Genomic DNA, 20,165 nt, shown 5'->3' with positions numbered 1-20,165 from the left:
TGGTCTGCATCTCAGTTGTATTCTCATAATTTTCAATAGTTTTAACAGTTGTGACAACAACAACAAAGCTCACCTATAAACCTCTATTCTTCAACTGATAGTTCATCATGTACCAGATGCATTTCAATAGTTCAGCTAAAGAATTTTTTTCAGCATACCCTGAGTAGTCTAAAATGCAATTCTTGGCAACCAAAAATTTTCAACATGCTATAGTGAACTCCTCTAATACCATTAGCTACGAATTTTGTGAATCAAATCTATTTCAAAGAGTATTTCTTTAAAATCCTACAAAAGGATATAGTGTTAATGGAAAAGTTGGGAGGGGAGGGGGAAAGAGCTGAACACTGCCCTTTCCCTTCAGTTTGAAACCCCTCCACAATCCATTAGTTAGTGCTCAATACACAACTCAGCCAAGGCAGCAAGTAGCAATGGGAGACCATGCTCTGAATACGATAATCGAGTTAGATGATTTTTGCATATCCTGCAAAAAGAGCAGAGAAAGAAAACAATATGGGAAAAGCAGCAGAAAGATAACAGGACAGATCAGAAAGAAGAAAATAGCAGGCATGCCTTTTATCATCAGTAATTCAGTGACCAAACGGACGTACTGTTGTTGGTGTTTCCAGACAAAACAAGACAGAAGCTAATCTTTTCTCAAGGCAAGGAAGGTAAATGGTTAATTGGAAACGGCAAGAAAAAGATTTCTGACTTGGCATTAATACAAATCCGGTATATTTTAATCAAAATACTATGCATCTTTTCAATCAGCCTCCTTTCTGCCTGCTGTAGAAGTGAATGTATAAGTATTACCACTGTCTTAGCTGTATATTTTCAAGTTCAGATATTTTAGAAGTGCAGCATGTTGCTATAAGACATTTTTCAGGAAAAGAGAGCCCATTCTTTTTACTTAAGGAATTTCATTATCCATTCCTTGAATCCATTTGATTTGGCAGATGCTCTTCCGAAAACATTCATGTTATTTAATTAACTTCGAGATCCTGCAGAGAGAGAACTTTCAACTTGCACACTGGTTCCCTCCAACTATTTGTACTTTTGAAGACATTTATGCAACTTGTTGGTACTGTTAGTTTTACATTATCCATTCCATCTTAGCATCCAAACTAGCAGTCTAAGTGCCTTCTTTCCCACCTTCTATCTACTTTACTGTCTTGATATTTATTTTCTAACACAGGAAAAGTCTGGGAAATCATGAATCACTCTGTGAATACTTCAGAAGCAACTGAAAATAGAGTTCTCTTTCCCCCCCCCCCCTTATGGCACTTCCTCTAAATTAGCTCTAAAAAATTTGCTGTTTCTTTAGTACTGAAGAAATGTTAATCCAGAGTCTATGTTTGCAAGAGTAGGGGTACCACAAAGCAATGCTTTTTTTTTTTTTTTTTTTTCTTTTCTTTCTTTTTTTTTAATGTGTGTATAGAACGCTTACCATTCTCATATCTATATATTTGGAAAAGATCAAAATTGACTAGATGAATATGAATACGTTTTATGAGAAAGTTCTTTAGGACTAACTTCCATTTCATACCCCTCAGTTTTTATATTAAGACCTTTATATCTTCAAACACGAACAAGGATGTGGAAAGCAAACTAATCCCAGGATCAGAAATGGACACAAGTTTACAGCAGCAGGAATAAAAATGTTCTGAAGAACTTCTACAAAACATGTTTTCATCCAACAGCTTATCTGGCAAGAGTTTCAAGCCCTACATTTCTGAAAAAGGTATCATCAGTTTTCCTTCTCACACAGTCAGTAGGTACCAAACATATATTTGCACTCCCACTGCTGGAATGCTGAAGGAGAATCAAAAGTAGCAATGGGAAACTTATTCTTAAAATGTGCCTCAAGGTTAAGCTGGAAAATATCAAGAATTTGACCCCTCATAACAGTTCTTAGGAAAATTTTCCCAACCAGTCTGATCTGCAAGATACTGTACAATTAAAAACACCATCAATAGAGGTATTTTCCAGAAAATTGATTGAATCAAAAATGTCTGTATTGTTTCAACACAACATTTGTATTTCTACAATAGAAACAACTTCCTCTAAATCTTTAACCTGTGTTCATGTGTGTCTGCCTGCCCCTTTCAAAATTTAAGGCTCAGATTTGGCTTTCAGCCACTGAAACCTGTATATATGATTCTGTTCTTCCCAGCCAAATAAGTTGCCATTTTACTGCACAAATTACTGTTCCATAATACATCTTCAACATATTAAAGTAGGATTTGAGTACATAGGTATTACTGAAAAAAATATTTTAAACATATTCAAGCAAAACAAAAGAAAAAAAGAATCAGAAGTTTCCATGATGACTCCATTAACATTGCCCTGAAAATAATGACCAAGTCCCTAGCAGCTGGCTCAGTCTTGATGGATTTATTTCTGGATTTCTAAATTTCTGAATTTATTTATTATTGTACCTTCACCATAAAGATTTTCTTTAATATGTTAGTCTTAACAGCTTCAAAGACATTAGTTGAAGTGTTTTGCTTATTCTATCAAATGGTTAGGCTCTAAGCCATCCCTGTAAGTGCATGGATTCAGCATGTGTTAACAAGCAAAATCTTAAATAGCTCGTATTTCTGGCCACTACTTCATGTGCCCTTTATACAGTATTTCTGCTTGAGCACCCTAGACATTAGTCAGCAAGCAGAATGCATCCATTTGAAATCCACTGGTTTCTAGCAGGTTAATTCATGCACAAAATGGATGCGTTTATACATCAGTTCACTGGCTTTACGACAGCTATCCTTTTTAAAATAACAGCATTGTTTCTCACTCAGTCTCACAAGGATGACTATACAGCAGTTGGCTGAAATTTAAAGAAAATTTTCTTTAAGGAATTCTCCTTTCAGACAAATTTGCAGTCATTTCTAAATGACATAGAAGCTATGGTTTTCCTTTTGCCAAGAGCTTGGTCCAAAAGTGAAGTCTTCAATACTACACTTGTCAAAAAGGGTGCTTCACCAAAATACCAATGATTTCTCATTCTCTGTCCCATTCTCCTCCCCCCATTATGAAGGGAGGCAGCACACAATCCTCAGCATTACTTGTGTTCCCCCCCCCCCCAAATTCAGTCTTATAGGACTTTGCTTCTTAATGCCCCATTCTTTAATTCTGATAATCATCTTTTCCAGATGTGCAGTGAAAATGAGAAAGGACTCCGGTTCATATTTATAAGGAAACACAGTAATGCTAGCATTTGGATACACCACCACTTAAAAGGAGCCCTGGGTTCCATTAAAGACAGTTTTGTATTTCCAGTGCTTCTTAACCAACAATTACATACATACATCTGACACTTTCTTTGCTACAAAAGTGAATTAAGAGTAGTACCTTGTATGCACTGCCTAATTATTGAGGAAATATTAACAATACAGTTTTAAGAAATATGTGCCACGTTTTACTTAAATTTCAGGTATACATTTAACAAAGTTGGACAGATAAATAAGACTTGCATATTGAGGGCTTCTCACTCCAGTTCACTCTTGTTCGGAGTGCCTCCTTTGTAAAAAATAAAACAAAATAATTTTTTTTTACACTTTTTTTCCCTTAGTTCATATAGAAACATAACAGCAGACAATACCTACAGATATATTAGTTAGTTAAATCTTTTATATTTGCAAAAAAAGGCATTATGTAACTGAAATGTATTGGTGTTACCTCCACCTAATTATACCCTTTCTTTCCAAATGTCTAAAAAGAAATTAAAGTAAGGGTAGAGAATAGAAAAGTACATATCAAATATGAACATAAGGACTAGAAGTCATGAACATGGACTAAAACATAAGCTTTTTTTGTTTTGACTTAAAAAGTAAAATATATTATCAGAATAGACTGAATGTTTTCACACACCAGTTTAGAATTACGCAGAGAACATACAGAGGAGTATAAAAATCCTGTCCTCAGCAACTCTGGCTGTCCAGACATTCTTATTGACTCATGACAATGCCATCCCAGTACCTGTAAGTCAGTCCTAATATATCAAAGAGGTGTCTTCAAAAAATTAATTTCAAATAGCAGATTTCAAAACTACCACTTACATTATCTTCCTGTAAATGCCTTTATTCATTTTATTGAGATGTCTGATCTTTCGTCACTTGCATATTTAATTGGTTTGAAATTTTGAATTGCAACTCCAATACAAATTCTTTAATTTTTGCTTTGCTGATACAATATTTCTTTATCTATACCAAAGCTCTGCTCCAATTTTCCACAGTATATCATGCTGGCACTGGTCTCCAATTAAAACATTCTGCCTACTAGCCCAGCCACAGCATGTCAGATTGTATGGTGTTATCTAACAGAACTGTTGCAAAATTTTAAGGGTTTGAGGGTGGGGGGTTGGGTTTTTTTTGTTTTGTTTTGTATTTTGAGGAGGCTGAGAGGGGAGGTGAAAGAAGAGGGAAGGGAGGGAAGATCATTGCGCTTACTGAATATCTGAGACAAGTACATCCTAAGTTAATTGCTTAATTTCTTGTATTAGATAACTTGTTATTAACATCACCAAAGATTACAATTAAGTACTCCTCTTAAATTATCTCATCTCTACAGTGTTCAAAAAGTCAAGCTAGACCTCGACTGGCCTACGGCATAACACAATTATCTATAGCAGTTTACAATTAACAAATTACAGTTACACTGCATGTTCTTGCAAACACTTACAAACTCATTGAAATATGAATCTAAGTATCTGCTTGTTCAAGATATTAGTGAGGAAAATTGAGATGGATCTTATAACCTGGGAGAATCAAGACTCTCTAAATGAAATGGTTAAAAAAAAAGTCTAAAATTGATTATAGCAGAGTTTGCATGAAGGGAAGGCAAATATCCTTCATGCTTCCCAGAGATGCTTTGAGCATTTTTCCCAAATCAGTTTTGAGAAAGGTCTTAAATAAAATACAGGTGTATTCACAAAAATAATTCATTTTGCATCTACATGAAGACCCTGAGGTTTCAAGCAGACAATTTACCTAAGTCCAGTCATCCTGCACCTAGTCAAATCATGGCCAAACTTCAATACAGGGTTATGAATAAAGCTGATTTCTATAGGAGTATTCATATAGGTAGATACTTATTTAAGTATTCATTGGATCAGAGTCTAAGCTATTAACAAAAGGAAACTCATATTTTAACAACCTATCCAAATCTAAGCTTCCCTGAATTACGACACACATATGGACCATTTATAAAAGGGTTTTTCCTAAGCTTCCTTTTGATTCTAAGATTCTGTTTGGATTCATACTCCTCTAGATCTGGGAGCAAGGAAAGCCTCTACATACCCTATTCCATTTCTAGTAACTGCATTTCACTTACATTTTATTTAAATTGCTATCATGCTGTGTAAGGTAATTAACCATTACACAGTTAGATAAACAGTAAGCATCTTTTTTATTGCATAATATATATTTACTCAAAATCCCTACCTGAGCATGATTACTCCAAATAAGCCAAAGGAACACAAAGATGGGGGAACACAGAGTCAGGGGAGAAAAGAGGAGAAAACCACCAACAAAAACAGCTAAAACTTGCTGAAAAGGGATGATAGTACACATTTAGCTTGTTACAAACTTGTCAGTATATTCTTTTTCTTATCAGGAACAAATCAATATCTACATTTAGCTTTTAGCAAGATATACAACGGCAAATATCTGTTAGGATGATTTCATGAGAAACACAACACTGTACCACAGAGCTCAGCTTCTACAGCCCTACCTTGACTTAATTAAGTTTTACCTTCCTCTTCCACCCTAATGAAGTCGCAAGTTGCAAACAGATGGAATCACTGGATTAATATATTCATTTGTATAACATATATCTTTAAAGAATATACTGACATTTTAGTACTACAATATATTGATTTTCACTGCATTGAACATAGGAATACAAATTCCACTCAGTGAGCAGAATCTGATCAGTTGCTTAGATCGTATTTCTGTTCTGTTATTCAGTCTTTGAAGGCGCCCTGTATGTTCGGGTAAATTCGCCCTTAACAGCCATTTTACAGTCAGGACACAGCTTCTCCCTCCCTGTCAGCCAGGAATGGATCTACATTACAGAGGAAACCTGAGCAGCTGACCGCAAAGGTTGGTGCAGTTTTCCTGGTTTGTTTTTAAATATGTCAACTGGATGTTTCAAACTGAAAGACCTTTAATCAATCCCTGTGCATGAATCTGCTGGTAACTTCTAAATTCATTCTTAACCCCTTCCGGTGTCAGAAACTGCATTCTGTGGGAAAGGCATTCTTTCCCCTACCATCATTTCCACCTTGCTTACAGATTCCTGTGTTCTTGCAGACCACAGTACATTAACTTGTTAATGTTCACTCACACCAGTACATACACCTTTTATATATGTCTTAATTCAATTTGACTATCTACTCTCTGCTCAGAACAGAGCAGAGACAGAAAAGCAGCAGTAAAGCCAGGCAAAAGAGGATTTGAATTCTAACTATAGGATACTTTACATAGTACCCATACATATGATCTATTATTAACACTAAAACTCACACTTTAAAAAATTGGATGTTGAAATCTAATATTCTTGGCTGCCAGCCACGCATAGAAAACAGACAGGCTAATGCTAAAGAAAACAAATTTTTATTCATTTACCTTCTGTGTGAAATGAACTGTGCAGTGAATTATTTAGAAGAGGAAAATTGTAATTGCATGTGTAATAAAGCTGAAAATTAAGGAGAGGCAGATGGAAGACTAAAAGTTCTTCTTTGTAAGTGATAAGAGGATGATTCATAAGTATTTGACATTAGTTAAAATTACTTATGGAACAAATGTTTATGGAAAAACGTTCTTTTTAGGACAATGTGCCATCATGCAACCAGCCAAGAAATATCTCAATTGAGACCCCCTAATTACACAAGGGAAAAATGAAATAAACAGAAAAAGAAAAAAAAGGGCAAAACTAGTTCACTCCTGAACTTTAGTAACTCATGCCCTTACTTCCTTCCTCAAGGATTCAAGGCACTTTCTGAAGCACCATAGATGACAATGAACACCACTAAATTGTGGTTTTAAAGGTACTTGAAACTGTCACAAAATGCTGATGTACTTCCAAAAAAAGTCTGCTCAAAAGAAGCTAGGAAAACAATAGCTGCAAGTGGAGTATAACTATAGGAGATTATGGAAGTTCCCTCATTTTGTTGTAAGCAAACCTTAGATGTCGTCTTCTTTGTATGTATCAAAAAATTTAATGAATCAGTTGAGGAAAAATTTAAAAATTCAGATTCATTTTCCACTTTAATGACATTATGTTAGGGAAAACATACACAGCTACCCTATAGATGACCCTTCAATACTTCTTGTTTATAATGATGTAAAACAGCAATGAACACAGCACTGCCACTATGCATTCAAGTGTCCTCTTCACTCCAAGGTTAACATACAGTTTTTACATGTGGGGTCATAGTCAACCTTGCTGTCGGAGGTATGTAATGTTGGAGGATCTAACCTTGCAGAACTGCTCTTTCTTCCTTTTTTTTTTTTTTTTTTTTTTAAGCCTCCTATCCTCTGCTGCTTTAACTCTAGCGTCAACACCACACATGCTTTAACCCACATCCTTTGACACATGGATACCTTGAGTTTAAAGCATATGCACATGAGTATACCATATGTTAATTCAGAGGTAAAATTCAAACTTACTTGGAGCTAACAATGTAATAACACACATCTTAATCCACTGAACATTTGGGGTTAGAATCAACAGCTAAGTGTTATTGTCTATTCGTAGTTCATACACAACTATTTAATTCTGAATTGCTTACAGTCATACATTACCATTCATATGTATTTACGGTGTTAATCATGTTACATAGAAGGATTTACTGATAATTTGAATAAATCAGTCCCTAACCTCTGTGAACATCAGTAAGCATTTTAAAATATCTGTAAAGACAGTCCATATATTGGGATTTGTCATTCGTAGTGAACATTTAAAACTGACTACTGATAGTACAATATGATTAACTTGCTCTTCAGTGTTGTTTGGGGACAGCATAAGGCAAAGTGATAATGCCTTTCTAATAATATTGAGGTCAAATAGTTGCCACCATTTCACTTCAAAATATCCAGCCACTGAAATTGTACTTCGAGTTGAAAACTAGTATGCAGAGTCCCAAGAATAAACTGTGTTGTTGGTATTAGCATAATGTTTCTCTCAGTTTTATTACTGAAATTTCCTGCCATGACAGACTGCTGTATTAACCCATATAAATGATTACAGTGGTCCTATTTAGCCCAAAGAACCTTCTCATTTTATTCTCAAAATGAAGAAGATATGCTGCCATTATATATTTTTTTCCTTCCTGTTGGATACAGCTGACCATAAGGATCGGACTTTGTAACTCTCTGTGTTACTATGACATACGAGGACTGCAGGGGTGTTATTCAGAAGTTCACAGTTAGTACTGGTACTAGATGAGAATGCTCCTGCTTCTTCAAAGAACAATTTCTGTCATCATTTTTACAGCAAACGTTGTTAGCCATGGAGAAGCATGCCTACTTAACCCCCCAACACTAGCAATATACTCTTTGCTAAATAAAAATTGAACACTGAAAGAATGGGTAGCTTCATATTCACGAAAGATGTATGATCGAGATGACAAAAATATTTCTGACTTTCAACTTGCTCTTAGTTAAACATTCCATCTACGAGAAACGCGATTTCTTTCATGTCCATCTGGTCAACCCAAGTGTGGTGGCCGTATTAGTCCCATTTTTAATGGGACTAATGCAGCCTTTCAGTTTACCTTCTTACACTATTTAAATGTACCATCCTTTCTTCCCATAACGCTATCTAGTGTTCATTCCACAGCCCTTAACGTTTCAGAACATATCTAATTTGATATTTCAAGTAAAAGCTATGGTAAGGCAGATTCTCTGGGCTTCTCTGATTCACTTATCTAGCCTTCAGACAGGGTTATAGAATTCAGGATTATTCTTAGCTGTAAGTATTTATAAAGTGCCCATCTGTTAATACGGCCATCAGAGTCCCAGCAATGCTAGTCCCACAGATTTTAAAGATCTCTTACAGAAATGCACAAATTCAAAAGAGGAGTTTGCACAACTCTGCAGCCCAACAGGCAGATGATCCAGATGAGCAGAGGTGCTTTGATTCTGGTCTTGTTCCACATTATTGCATGCCTAGTCCTATACCTAATGACAGCAGTCAGGTTCACTTGTCAGCTGCTTAAAAATTCTTCCAGTCTTTTACTCTGCCCCTCTGCTGCACAAAGTCATCTTATAAAGAGCGCTAATCCCTGGTAAAACCTTCAACAGCAACAACCCTAAGGAATACCCTGAAAAATCCTCCCCCTCCTTTCTATGATGGTCTATATTACAGTATAATACTTAGCCTTTTTCGCATAATAGAAGCAACAGGCATTTGATATCAAAGACAAAAGTACAGCTATATATTATAACACATCATCATTTCACACTAGGCTCTAGGGGCTCAGCAAGTCAAAAGAGAATGCAATATGGAGTGCACAACTTTCCAAATGCTTACAGAACCAGAAAGCCTTTTCAGATGCCTAAAAGAAACTTCTAGATATACAGTTCTAACAGCAAATTCCTTGTCTGTAAAGGCATGCTAATATTATTCATTTTTGGTTTTGCAAGACAGCATTTTCTAACTACTATTCTAGATCAAGAGTGACATTATTATATATCAAAAATATTTAAGTGGGACAAGCATATAAAAATCAAAGATGCTGAAATTCTGTTGTGACAAAATAACTGTAACTGATGGTTTTAATATCTAGCAAAATCGAACCATGACTCGGTTTATTTTTCCCTACATAGTGGTCAAGGATATTCATCCATTTCCCCCACCACCACCACTGCTGTTTCAATATTTTCACATATTAATTAGCAGTTCATATTTGGAGTTTCACTTGCCCTTGCAATGATTTATTTGCCTCTGTAGTTTCTTGTTCTTTTTTCTTTCTTTGCATAACATGTAATTTCAATGATTACCTCTTATCCTAACTCTGTGACATAAGCCATTAACTGAATAAATAACAACCTCAACTTGCAATAACACACATTGTATATGTAAAATCAACATGCTAATTTGGAAAGTGTCCAGGCATACAGCATTATCTCAGAAAGTCTAGCATCATACAAGGATGGGAAGCAAACTAACTGTACAGTTTCTAAACTTTAATTAAACTCTGAATAAAAAAGTCATGTTATGCTACATCCTGAAAAAGAATGGGCAGCATAAAAAAACCCTTTTGAGTAGAAGACCACTGTGAAAGTTAGTAGGTACCATCACTGCGTGTGAACAAGTTTAAATGTAGACATAGCTAAAGTATCAGAAAGCAGTCTGGAACCAACCTCCCTTTGACAGGCTGCTGCCAGCCTTTCCCATGCATTTTTACTGGCTGTGTAAATACTGAAGACTTTGATACCTGATGTTCTGCATGCCTGTTCCTTAAAGTTGCAATTTCCTTATCCCAAGCCAGGTTATCTGCAACTAGCCAAGAATACCTCCATTTGGGTAAAATATAAAAGTAACAGAATGCCAGCATTATTAGTCCCAAGAAAGAAAGAAAAAAAATTGTATTTGCAAATTCAAGCTTCACAGAAGAAAATGAGGCAAGGATAGGAATTAAAGGAACAAGTTGTGGCTCCTGAGAACACAGGTCATGCTACAGAGATCTCCAGATGAAACACAGTATCTGTTGTAGACTAGGCCAGGAAATTTATTCCCTATTTTTTTTTTTCTTTAAGTCTAATGGATGAATTTTTCACTGATCATTTTAAGCTTGCTGAAAGAAAAGGCTAAACAGCCAAGAAAGTTTCTCTATAGAAAGTGGTGTACTGGTATCACATAGCACTTGGCAGAATCCAGGATCTTGCATAGCGATATACGACACTTCTGCCAAGAGTCTGTCTGTTAGCAGGGCTGAAGCTCAAAAACAACCCAAGTAACTCACATATTATAGTCTTCCAAAGAAATGAAAGATTAGCTTCTATCATTTCCTAGATAAAGTTTGAAGGCTTTTTCTCCTAACAGCATACCCAATAAAAGATTGCCTTTCTTTGTAATCGGCTCCTGTGATACAGGCTCATACGGATTACAAGAGGGGCAAAGACTAATACTATAAAATTGAATCCATACTGGAAGAATGGAGTATTTAAAATGTATTCTCCATATTTTTCCTCTAAGATGGTTCAGAAACTGATGAACAGCTTTAGAATAAAACAAAATCAAATATTCACAAATAAGCCCTATATAAAGCAGAAACACATATATAGATTTAACGCTTGAACAAGCACATGGATGAAGGATGGGTTTTTAGTTAAAGGAAGGACAGTCATCTAAGGATGCAGACTAACTTTGCAAAAGAGGATATGAAACTATATAAAGCATTTTATATGATGTGAGCAACTCCTCAGCAAGTAACAGAAATTAGAGTGGTTGGGTTTATACGTTCAATGGAAGAACAACTTACTGCTATGTACTTAGATAGCTACTCTGTTGCTTCATTCTTAAAAACATGTAACCTTATCAGCCATCCTCTTTTGTTCAATGCCAGATGCGGTATTGCATCTTCATGCCAGAGAAGAAACATCAGTTAATATTATGGAAAGTCATACCTTTTAGTGAAGATACATAAACAAGTTATGGCCAAGTAATAGTTGAGTATTGTTAAAATCATAAGGAAATCATATGTATTTCCTACCCCAAAAAAGGCCTTTAGACTTGTCCCTGCTCACAATCCTTTCTCAATGAAGGGAAGATGCAGAAGATCAGCAGAAACACAAACTGCATGAACTAACATAAAATGTAAATGCAAAATTTGTTTTTTGTGCAGAAGGAAATACTTATGGTAGACAATTTCTTTCTGTAATACTGTGTTACTTAAGAGATAATGTCAATGAAATAGTGCATTGTTAGTGGATAATGGTCCCCTGCTGCTATTAAATGCCAAGGCACAGCTAAGCCATTTATTTGGAAAGCAGGATACATTAATCCAATGATGATGTTCTACTACAAATGACATTTCTATTATACTGAGTAGGGAATGTTGATTCAATCATTTGATCTGATACCTGCTATTGCCACAGAGCACAGTTGCTCAAAGGTGCTATTCTGAACTTGCGGCATTAGAACCGACCCCCTACAGACACTGCAATAGGTAAAACTTTTCTTCCAAGCATGTAAGCCTCAGCTAAATCATAGGTAACATTAGATGCATTTTTTGTGACCATCTTGTAAACAGAGAAACTAAGTCTCAACCAACATTACAAAATATTTTAGTGGCATGACTAGTAGCAGTGGAATAGTATTTACCCTAAAGGAGAGAAACTCCTCTCCTGGGTTCACAAACCTTTACTAGCAGCACATAAAAACTTGGACTTGTTTTATACCAACAGTATGAAAGGTTGAGTTTCCTTTCAACTTTCAGAATACCAAGAAATTTGATGTGGAGGGCATGTGGAAATCATATTTCAAAGAATTTCAGGAATATAAAGAAATACTGTTTGACTCTGTTCGTGCACAACTCCAGCACACTGGGAGCCTCAAAGCAGTAAAAATTAATCTCAGAGTGAAGTCAAGTCTGAAGTATGACTCAATCACTACTTTAAAATGTTTGTTTTCTGAATTTCTGCACGGAGACGAACAGGTGACTTGTTGAAAAAGCCCTGCAATCCTCCATCTGAGTGAGAAGCAGGTGATTTGAACAAGACTTAACACGTCCATGGACTGGAGACAACTTCTGACATGTTTTCCCTTTTTTCTAGAAAGACTGAGATTTTAGGATGGCCTGGGGGGCAGCACTTGGTATAAAGAAAAGAGCAGAACAAAGATGGCAGGGTCGGCCATGGGGTTTTCTGTAGCTCTGAGTACAATCATGCGACATCAGTGGATGGAGCTATGCAGCCACAGTATTGACTCACTGACAGCCATCTCAAAATGTTTAAGAAATCAAAGAAGTTGTCCTAATTATTGGATGATGCTGTTGAAAAAAAAAAAAAAGAAAAAAAAGAAAAAGAAGTGTTTACACAACATCTAAAGACAGTACCAAGACTCTTCATAGTAAAATAAAATCCCACCAGGAAACCCAAGGCCATATGGCCTAAGAGCCTCTGTGACTGCAGTGGTAACTTTGACTCCTGCAGCACAAACAACTGCTAGTGATGCAGGTCTGCTCAGCACTGTTGACTTGCTTTTGGCACATGTAGGGGAGCAACAGCATCCTGACACACATGCTAGCTCACAAGCCCATGATACAACCATGGCTAAGAATCTCTTAATAGCTGCCAATAGCTGTCAAGACACAAGCTGAAGAACCTGAATCTTTCTGAGCGTTGGTCCTTAGCTTGATATTTCAGTGCTGGAAAAGCATATGAGACTTAAGAAAGTACTACCATCAGCTGCTTTCCATCCTTCACAGCAGGTGAGATGGTGTCCTAACACAAAGCTGACAGGCTGGATAAACACAGCAGTGAAATACAAACTCAACCATGAGTAGTTATGAAATAACATAACAGAAAAACAATTTACTAATTAAAGCAAGGATTCCCATATGGTCCAGCTACATATAGTGAAAAACTAAACTTGCCTAAAATTCATACTGAAGCACTTGAAAACAAAGGCAGAGAAGATCCATTTCACTAAAATAGAAATACCTTGATGTTTGGGAGCTTGAAGCACATGCATATCCACAGCAAAACAAACTTACAGAAAATCACTGGAAAGAAAAACCAAGGCTGCTCTAATGACCAAGTTCATTTCAGAAAAAAGGGGGTAATTTTATGATCTTGCTTGTGATATCTTATTTTGCTTGATTAGTATAACTCTAAACTGTCTGTAAAAGAGTTCAAGTTAAAAACTGGATGTTATTACATATCTTGCATAGCTCCTTTTAGAACTTTCAGCTTTATGTTGTCTTGCAAAACTCTATTTATTGCATTATTTCTTTCAACTTACATCTGAATTGCAAGTCATTTCTTGGGGAGCTTTTACAATAAATAAAGGCACTGGATCTATCTCAAATAAAACCATCCATCTAAAGCAGCAAAGGTAACTTATGTTATCAGTGTCTATCTAGTTCAGACCAGGAAGCTGTATTTATGTAAAGTCAATCTGACACAAAGCTTAAAATGTTCCTCTTAGTTAAACACTCTAAAACAAAGCTTTGAGTATTTTATTTTTCTTTCATTTTTAATCTGAGAGGGCAGGTTTGATGTAGGGCACTTAATTACTCTTTCTTCAGTTTCCTTTCCTCATTCCCATTCTGTAGTCAGCACTTTTTGGCTCCACTCTCCCACATCCTCCCCCTAAAAAAAAAAAAAAAAAAAAAAAAAAAAAAACTAACAGCTCTGAAGAGCAGGTTTCTTAGAGATCAAAAAAATGCTGCATGGCAAGGAAGCATGATGATCTAGTGATTTGGGCTTTATTCAGTTAAGTTGCTCCGCCTTCTACAAACTCTTGTAATCAGGAGCAATCCAGTTCAGACATTTATAATTTATTTTTTCTCCTTTTTTTGAGGCATAATATATTAACAAAAGACCTGGGCACACCAAAATTTACTAGAAGTTGAGTAGAAATCTGTAGACTCTTACACTTATCTCAGGAGACACTAAGAAATCATTACTACTTTAGAGGTAGATTCAAACTGTGTGTGCTGCACATTTGTGTTTATGCATGTCTAAATAAAGGATTGTTATTTGCTTCCTTATACTCCCCGTGGCATCAGGTAATGTGGTAGCTAAAAAAAACAGCACCAGACAGACTTAAAAATTGATCCTGAAGTTAATTCCACATTTTCCTAAAGGACCTTTCATTAGTAGTACCCAAAGGGTGAAAACATAATTTGCCTTATATAATGTAGAGTTAATTATGCCACTTTAGAGCCCTAGTGACCAATCCATAAAACAGCTGGTAACATCATCTTTCTTTAATTGCAAAAGCATTGTCTACTTTTTGTTTCTAGAGTGATACATGCAATTTTTCTTAGTAATTTTTGCCTACCTTATAAAAAGCTGACCTATCTTCAGATAAATACTGCATTACTAATGTCACAACCTAATAGATATTAAGGAAATACAGACTTGTTTTCTTTTCAGTTTTGCAAAATCTAAATGATTTTAATATAACAGCCCCCCTCCCCCCCAAAAAAAGAACATAATCTGTACCTTTACATAAGATTCTGCATAAAAGAAATCCTTTAGGAATGAGTTCATAAATCATTAGCAATATTCATTCACAATGGATTCAGGGCTATTGAAAGATCCTAGATCAGGAATCTCTACTTACAGGGTCCTACTGTTAACAGAAACAAACAACCAAAAAAAAAAAAACAAACATACCCACTACCCACAGAGAAGAGTCCTGCAGTAAATGTCATAGTCGGTCTGAATAAGTCACACATGCAGCGAGAACTGCGTACCAATGACCAATCCACATTTTTATGACCAAATTAAAAAAAGTAGATATTTGGAAATGAAATCTTGGCCAACTAAAAAGCAAACGATAGCCAGAAACACAGCTGTCTGACCAGCAGCTTACATGTACTGTTAGTCATCATCACAAGTTCTGTTTAGTTTCTCAGTATTTAGCAGAAACACTGTCTATGTAACCACAAATAACGTGTTCATCTTCAACTGTACCTACTATTCAAATATTGGATTTGTAAACTTCTAATATATTTTGTACAATAAACACCAAGCTGTATGAATCACTTTTCCATTTCATATTACACATATGCAGCAGCAGTGATCCCAAGAAATCTCAGCTACTAAAAATTAAAAACAAAGATACATATGTATAGACAGGATATTTTATTATCATTCCATTTGCTGCCTAAAAGCTCATGTTGCTTTAAACAACATAGTAAGTTAGTCTCAGTCATAAGGGGGTATTCTGTGAACCCAAAAACATACTTGGTGCAGAGACTGCAGAATTTACAGGTGTCGGATTTTTAACCTACCAGTAAGCTGGGTTCTGATTTCCTTAATATTTCTGTCCTTCGGCTATTAAAGGAATAAAACAGAAGAGATCAAATGAAGTAAACAGCTGCATTATAGTTCAGTACAATAAATCTCTGCAAGAACAGGGAAGGGAGGGGGAGGGAGGAATTTTTCATTGAGCTCCTTTGCCCTGAGGATTTCACTATCTACTAATTTTTCTTAACATCAGGTCAGCAAAGCACTCTGATAGCTATTCTTTCATAAACCATTATACTACCAGTACTTTCAACACAAACCTCTTCTGGTGAGCCAAAAACTAGGCCGTGAAGTCTTCAGATCATAATCTGCACATAAAGTATGCGCCTCCTTGCAGCATGTGTATGTGTGCGTGCACATATTACACCAAAATAGATATAAACCTTGGCTGCTATTAAATGCATGGGAGAGGTTTCTTTTGTTCAGTTCTATCACAATATTACCAGTTACATGTGACTGGAACTGATAAAGTCAAGGCTAACTAGAATTATCTTTTCTTATATTTCTTCTAATGAGTAGAAAGCATCAATGACAGTATTTTTGTATTTCCTATTTTTTCCAAAAACAGAGCACAGCTCTACATTTGATTCTCTCTCTCTCTCTTTTTTTTTAACATTCGATTCATTTTTTTCCTCTTTTGTGCATTTTAAAAAGTCCAAAGCACTTACTGTAAGAACTACTAAATCCTATCATTGCTGCTGAAATGCTTAAGTGATTCTTCTGGTACATTACAGAAAAAATTCTCACAATACTACAGTATGTAGTACTTAAGAGACATTATTGCAGAGGCAATAATGACAAGCATTTAACTTTGGAATATATGCTAATATGAGGCCTTATTAAAGGCCTCATTAATATATGTCACCATTTTAAATATATGAACTCATGCATTGCCATGTATCAAAAAAAACAGAGGACGGCTCTTAAAGGCTATATTTACATATTCATAAATAGGCTCATTAACTATTAATCTTGATGCTAATAAACTTAGAAGTGTAAAATTGGAGGGGGGGGTGACACAAAAATGCACACCAAATAGAGCCTTAATACCTAGAAGCTGCAGCATCATGAATCCAAACGTCTTTCCTCTGCTAAAACTGCTCAGAAATCCCTCTCCTATTTTACTAATTTCTGATCATTCTTTTAGATAAAGTTTCCGCCTAACAGAGGGCTCACAAGAAGATGCAAATCTCTCACCACATGTAGATTTTCTTTTCATAACCAGATGCTAACAGAGACACTACCTTGAAGCAAAAAGACTCTGTCCACCTAATTTTTACTCTAGTTAACATAACTGCAGATACACTGTCAAATGAACCACAGCATCCAGCATATAACTAATAATTTAAAAACATCCCTACTGGTGCTGAAGCAGCCCTTGAGGTCCAGCTTTGTCTCTCCTGACCATTCCCGTGTGGCTAATGGGTCTTGCTTTGGCTTGACAGGACATCTGTCTTTCTGAATCTATTTCTGCCTGTGAGCAAGGGCTCCCATAAGCCATCTCATGACATTTATTACAGAAACTACTCCACTTAAAATGAAAAAAGAAAAAAAAAAGTATCTAAGTGGAATAAAACAGTGGAATTTTCACAACTGTAATTATTTCTACCATAGAGCCTTCTCAGGGATGCAGGGATAAGTCATTATGAGATCCTCACCCTGTTGATTGTGTGAGTTGTGAGAGTAAGGGAGGGAAGCTGATGCAGAAAGGAGGGAGAGTAAAAGCAAAAAGCATCTTTATCACTGCTGAGGTGAAAAATTGGTTTTTACTTTTATCTAAAGCTTTGGATTTGCAACTATTGCTATTCAGTGAATCCTAATACCTCTAAAATCATTAAAGAGGCATACCGATGCCTCTAAAGTTTGCAGCACGGATGTTCCTCCAGATGAGCAGCAACTCAGTCTGCCTGAAGATGTGACGTAAGAGGAGAAAGTACTGCAGCAAGAAAAATACAAGTAACTACACAAAAATGCATGCCTTTCTCAGCAAGTATGGAAAGGTCAGAGCTAACGCTGCCAAACTACCCAGTTGTGGTCTAGGCAAGTAAAAATAACTTCTCCGAACCCCCAAAATACGAAACACGGATCTATTATATGCATTAAGAACATTAAAACAAGTGGCAGATAATCTTGCACCCACCATAGATTTGGCACTCACACAATGCCATCCAAATGAAATCTTGTAACGTGAGTTTTTCCTCTACTTCAGGAAATCTGAAAGAGCACTATTCCTAATCTCTGTATTAATTCTCCGTCCCTTTTTCAAAAGGCCTTATTAAAAACCTCTTTTCTTATCCAATTTCTTTTCTTTTGCTTCATATCTCCTGATGTGCTTCCCTGTGCAGATCCACTTAATCCACACAATCACTGGGGACCTTCCAGCAAGATGACTTGCATTCATTTTTTTACCCATCTCCTAATAACATTCTTATGGCTCTTTGTGTCCCTACTGCTGCTGCTGCTACAGGCCCTTCTGCATTTAAGCATTTTTGTGGAAATTTAAACACCTAAACATTACAAATTAAAATAAATATAGATTGATAACTCTGAAAATAAGTCTTATGTCTTTAACTGTTTTATCCGTACAAATAGTCATGCCTTTTCCTGGAGGCCACTTACGACCAATTCTTAGTCTGAGAGCAATAATTACACAAATACTTACAGTTATCACCCAGAAGCCCTGGCAAAAAGATTAAACTCACAATTGGTTTAGTGTCTGGCACATAGCAACAAAAAAAATCTGCCTCAAAAACTCAGTGTAAGATTGCACTACCAATATGTACGTTCAACTGGGCCTAAAAAGTCAATTGGAAAAAAACACATTTTCACCAGACTTCCATCTTAAACAACATAAATACTGCTCTTTTCACTTACATCTGTTCTCCACTGAGCCAAACTGTTAGTTCTGGCTAACTCCTCTTATGCTGTCTTTTTGTCCTCTCTCTCACATTGCTGCCCTCAGTTAAGCACCTCTCTGCATACCCACTTCTTCACTCAAATTCCTTCTTCAGACTATCATTACCCTCTTTTGCTCTTTTTACATTGGCCAGATGAATTTTACTGTAGTTTATCTGAATTAAATCGTAAACCGTGAATTGTAAAGCCAGGAATGTGAGAAGTTGTATGTACATCAGAACGCCCCAGAAGTGACTGTCTCCTGCAGTAGAAAGGGATATATTTTACATTCAAAACAAGCGTTTCACTTGTCTCAATGTGCAGTTTACATAACAAGGCACAGAACATGGAGCAGACAAGAGGATAAAACACTTCAGAAGAAGAAACGCCAACCTTCTGGCTCTGTGGAGCTCTCGCACCATGGCTGCCCATCAAAGGCGCTTCCAACCCATCTGCTTCAGAGAGGAACTTCACAAATTTGAAGCCCCACGTACTCATGAAATTACAACTCTATGCCCATCAGAAAATCCTGGACGAGCTGCCTGTGTAAAGCTGTGAAGAGCCACAAGAAACAAGTGAGGCAGCAACAGAAAAGCGCACACAAGGACCTGCAGCAAGGCAAAGGCTGTCAGGCACACACAGGTGGGCAGCAGAGGTAGGCAAGAGGCAAAAGCAGCCAGGTCAGATCTGAGGCAAAGAGTTGGGGACCTCAGAAAGCCAGGAGCAACAGCAGCTAGAGAACCAGCACCTTGCACCCAAGTGAGTCTTTCTTCATATCCTGCTGACAGGAGACTCTGTTCTTCCCATAGAGCTCCAAATTTATAAACAAATGGTGTGGCCAGAGAATAAAAGGTAAAATGGCCAGAATAGGCAAGATTTCTACACTCAGCCCTTAGAAATAAGTCCTCACCCCCAAAATGTCCAAACAAAATAAGACATGAGGACAGAGAGATACCACAGCTGATGAGGTGAATAAAACCAATGATTAATATGTAGAATGTATAGATTGCAAACTGAGATCTGTCTCCTGACACTTACCATATCATGAGTCAACTATAGATTGCTCACAGCTAGAAAGTGCTGTTACTAATTTTATTTTGCCCAACTTCATTCATTTCTTTAGCTCTTTGTTCACTTGACTTACTGGCTGCCATAAAAAGTAAAAGTACAGTTAAGAGAAAGAAACAAAGCGCTGTGCCCCTACTAAGCAACTCTTCAGGATCATGTCAAGGAAAATAGCCCCTGCTTTAAGATGAAGAACAGTATTTCCTGGATTCATTT

The 20,165-nt window shown here is 36.5% G+C and overlaps 1 protein-coding gene across 5 annotated transcripts in view; it reads right to left on the bottom strand.

Annotated features, from left to right (window-relative positions):
* Positions 1-20,165, bottom strand: part of GABRB2 (gamma-aminobutyric acid type A receptor subunit beta2) — a 165,446-nt gene that overhangs the window by 114,792 nt on the left and 30,489 nt on the right. Inside the window, exon 1 of one of the 5 annotated variants that reach the window (XM_062587245.1) lies at positions 15,354-15,428. The exons of the other annotated variants lie outside the window; for them this stretch is intronic. The gene's annotated coding sequence lies outside the window, so the exon portion shown is untranslated. Of the gene's footprint in view, positions 1-15,353; positions 15,429-20,165 lie in introns of those variants that run through there. 5 annotated transcript variants of the gene reach the window in all.

Source organism: Rhea pennata, chromosome 14 (genome assembly GCF_028389875.1).
Source record: "Rhea pennata isolate bPtePen1 chromosome 14, bPtePen1.pri, whole genome shotgun sequence".
Classification (NCBI taxonomy): Eukaryota; Metazoa; Chordata; class Aves; order Rheiformes; family Rheidae; genus Rhea; species Rhea pennata.
This window is presented reverse-complemented; position numbering and strand designations above follow the sequence as displayed.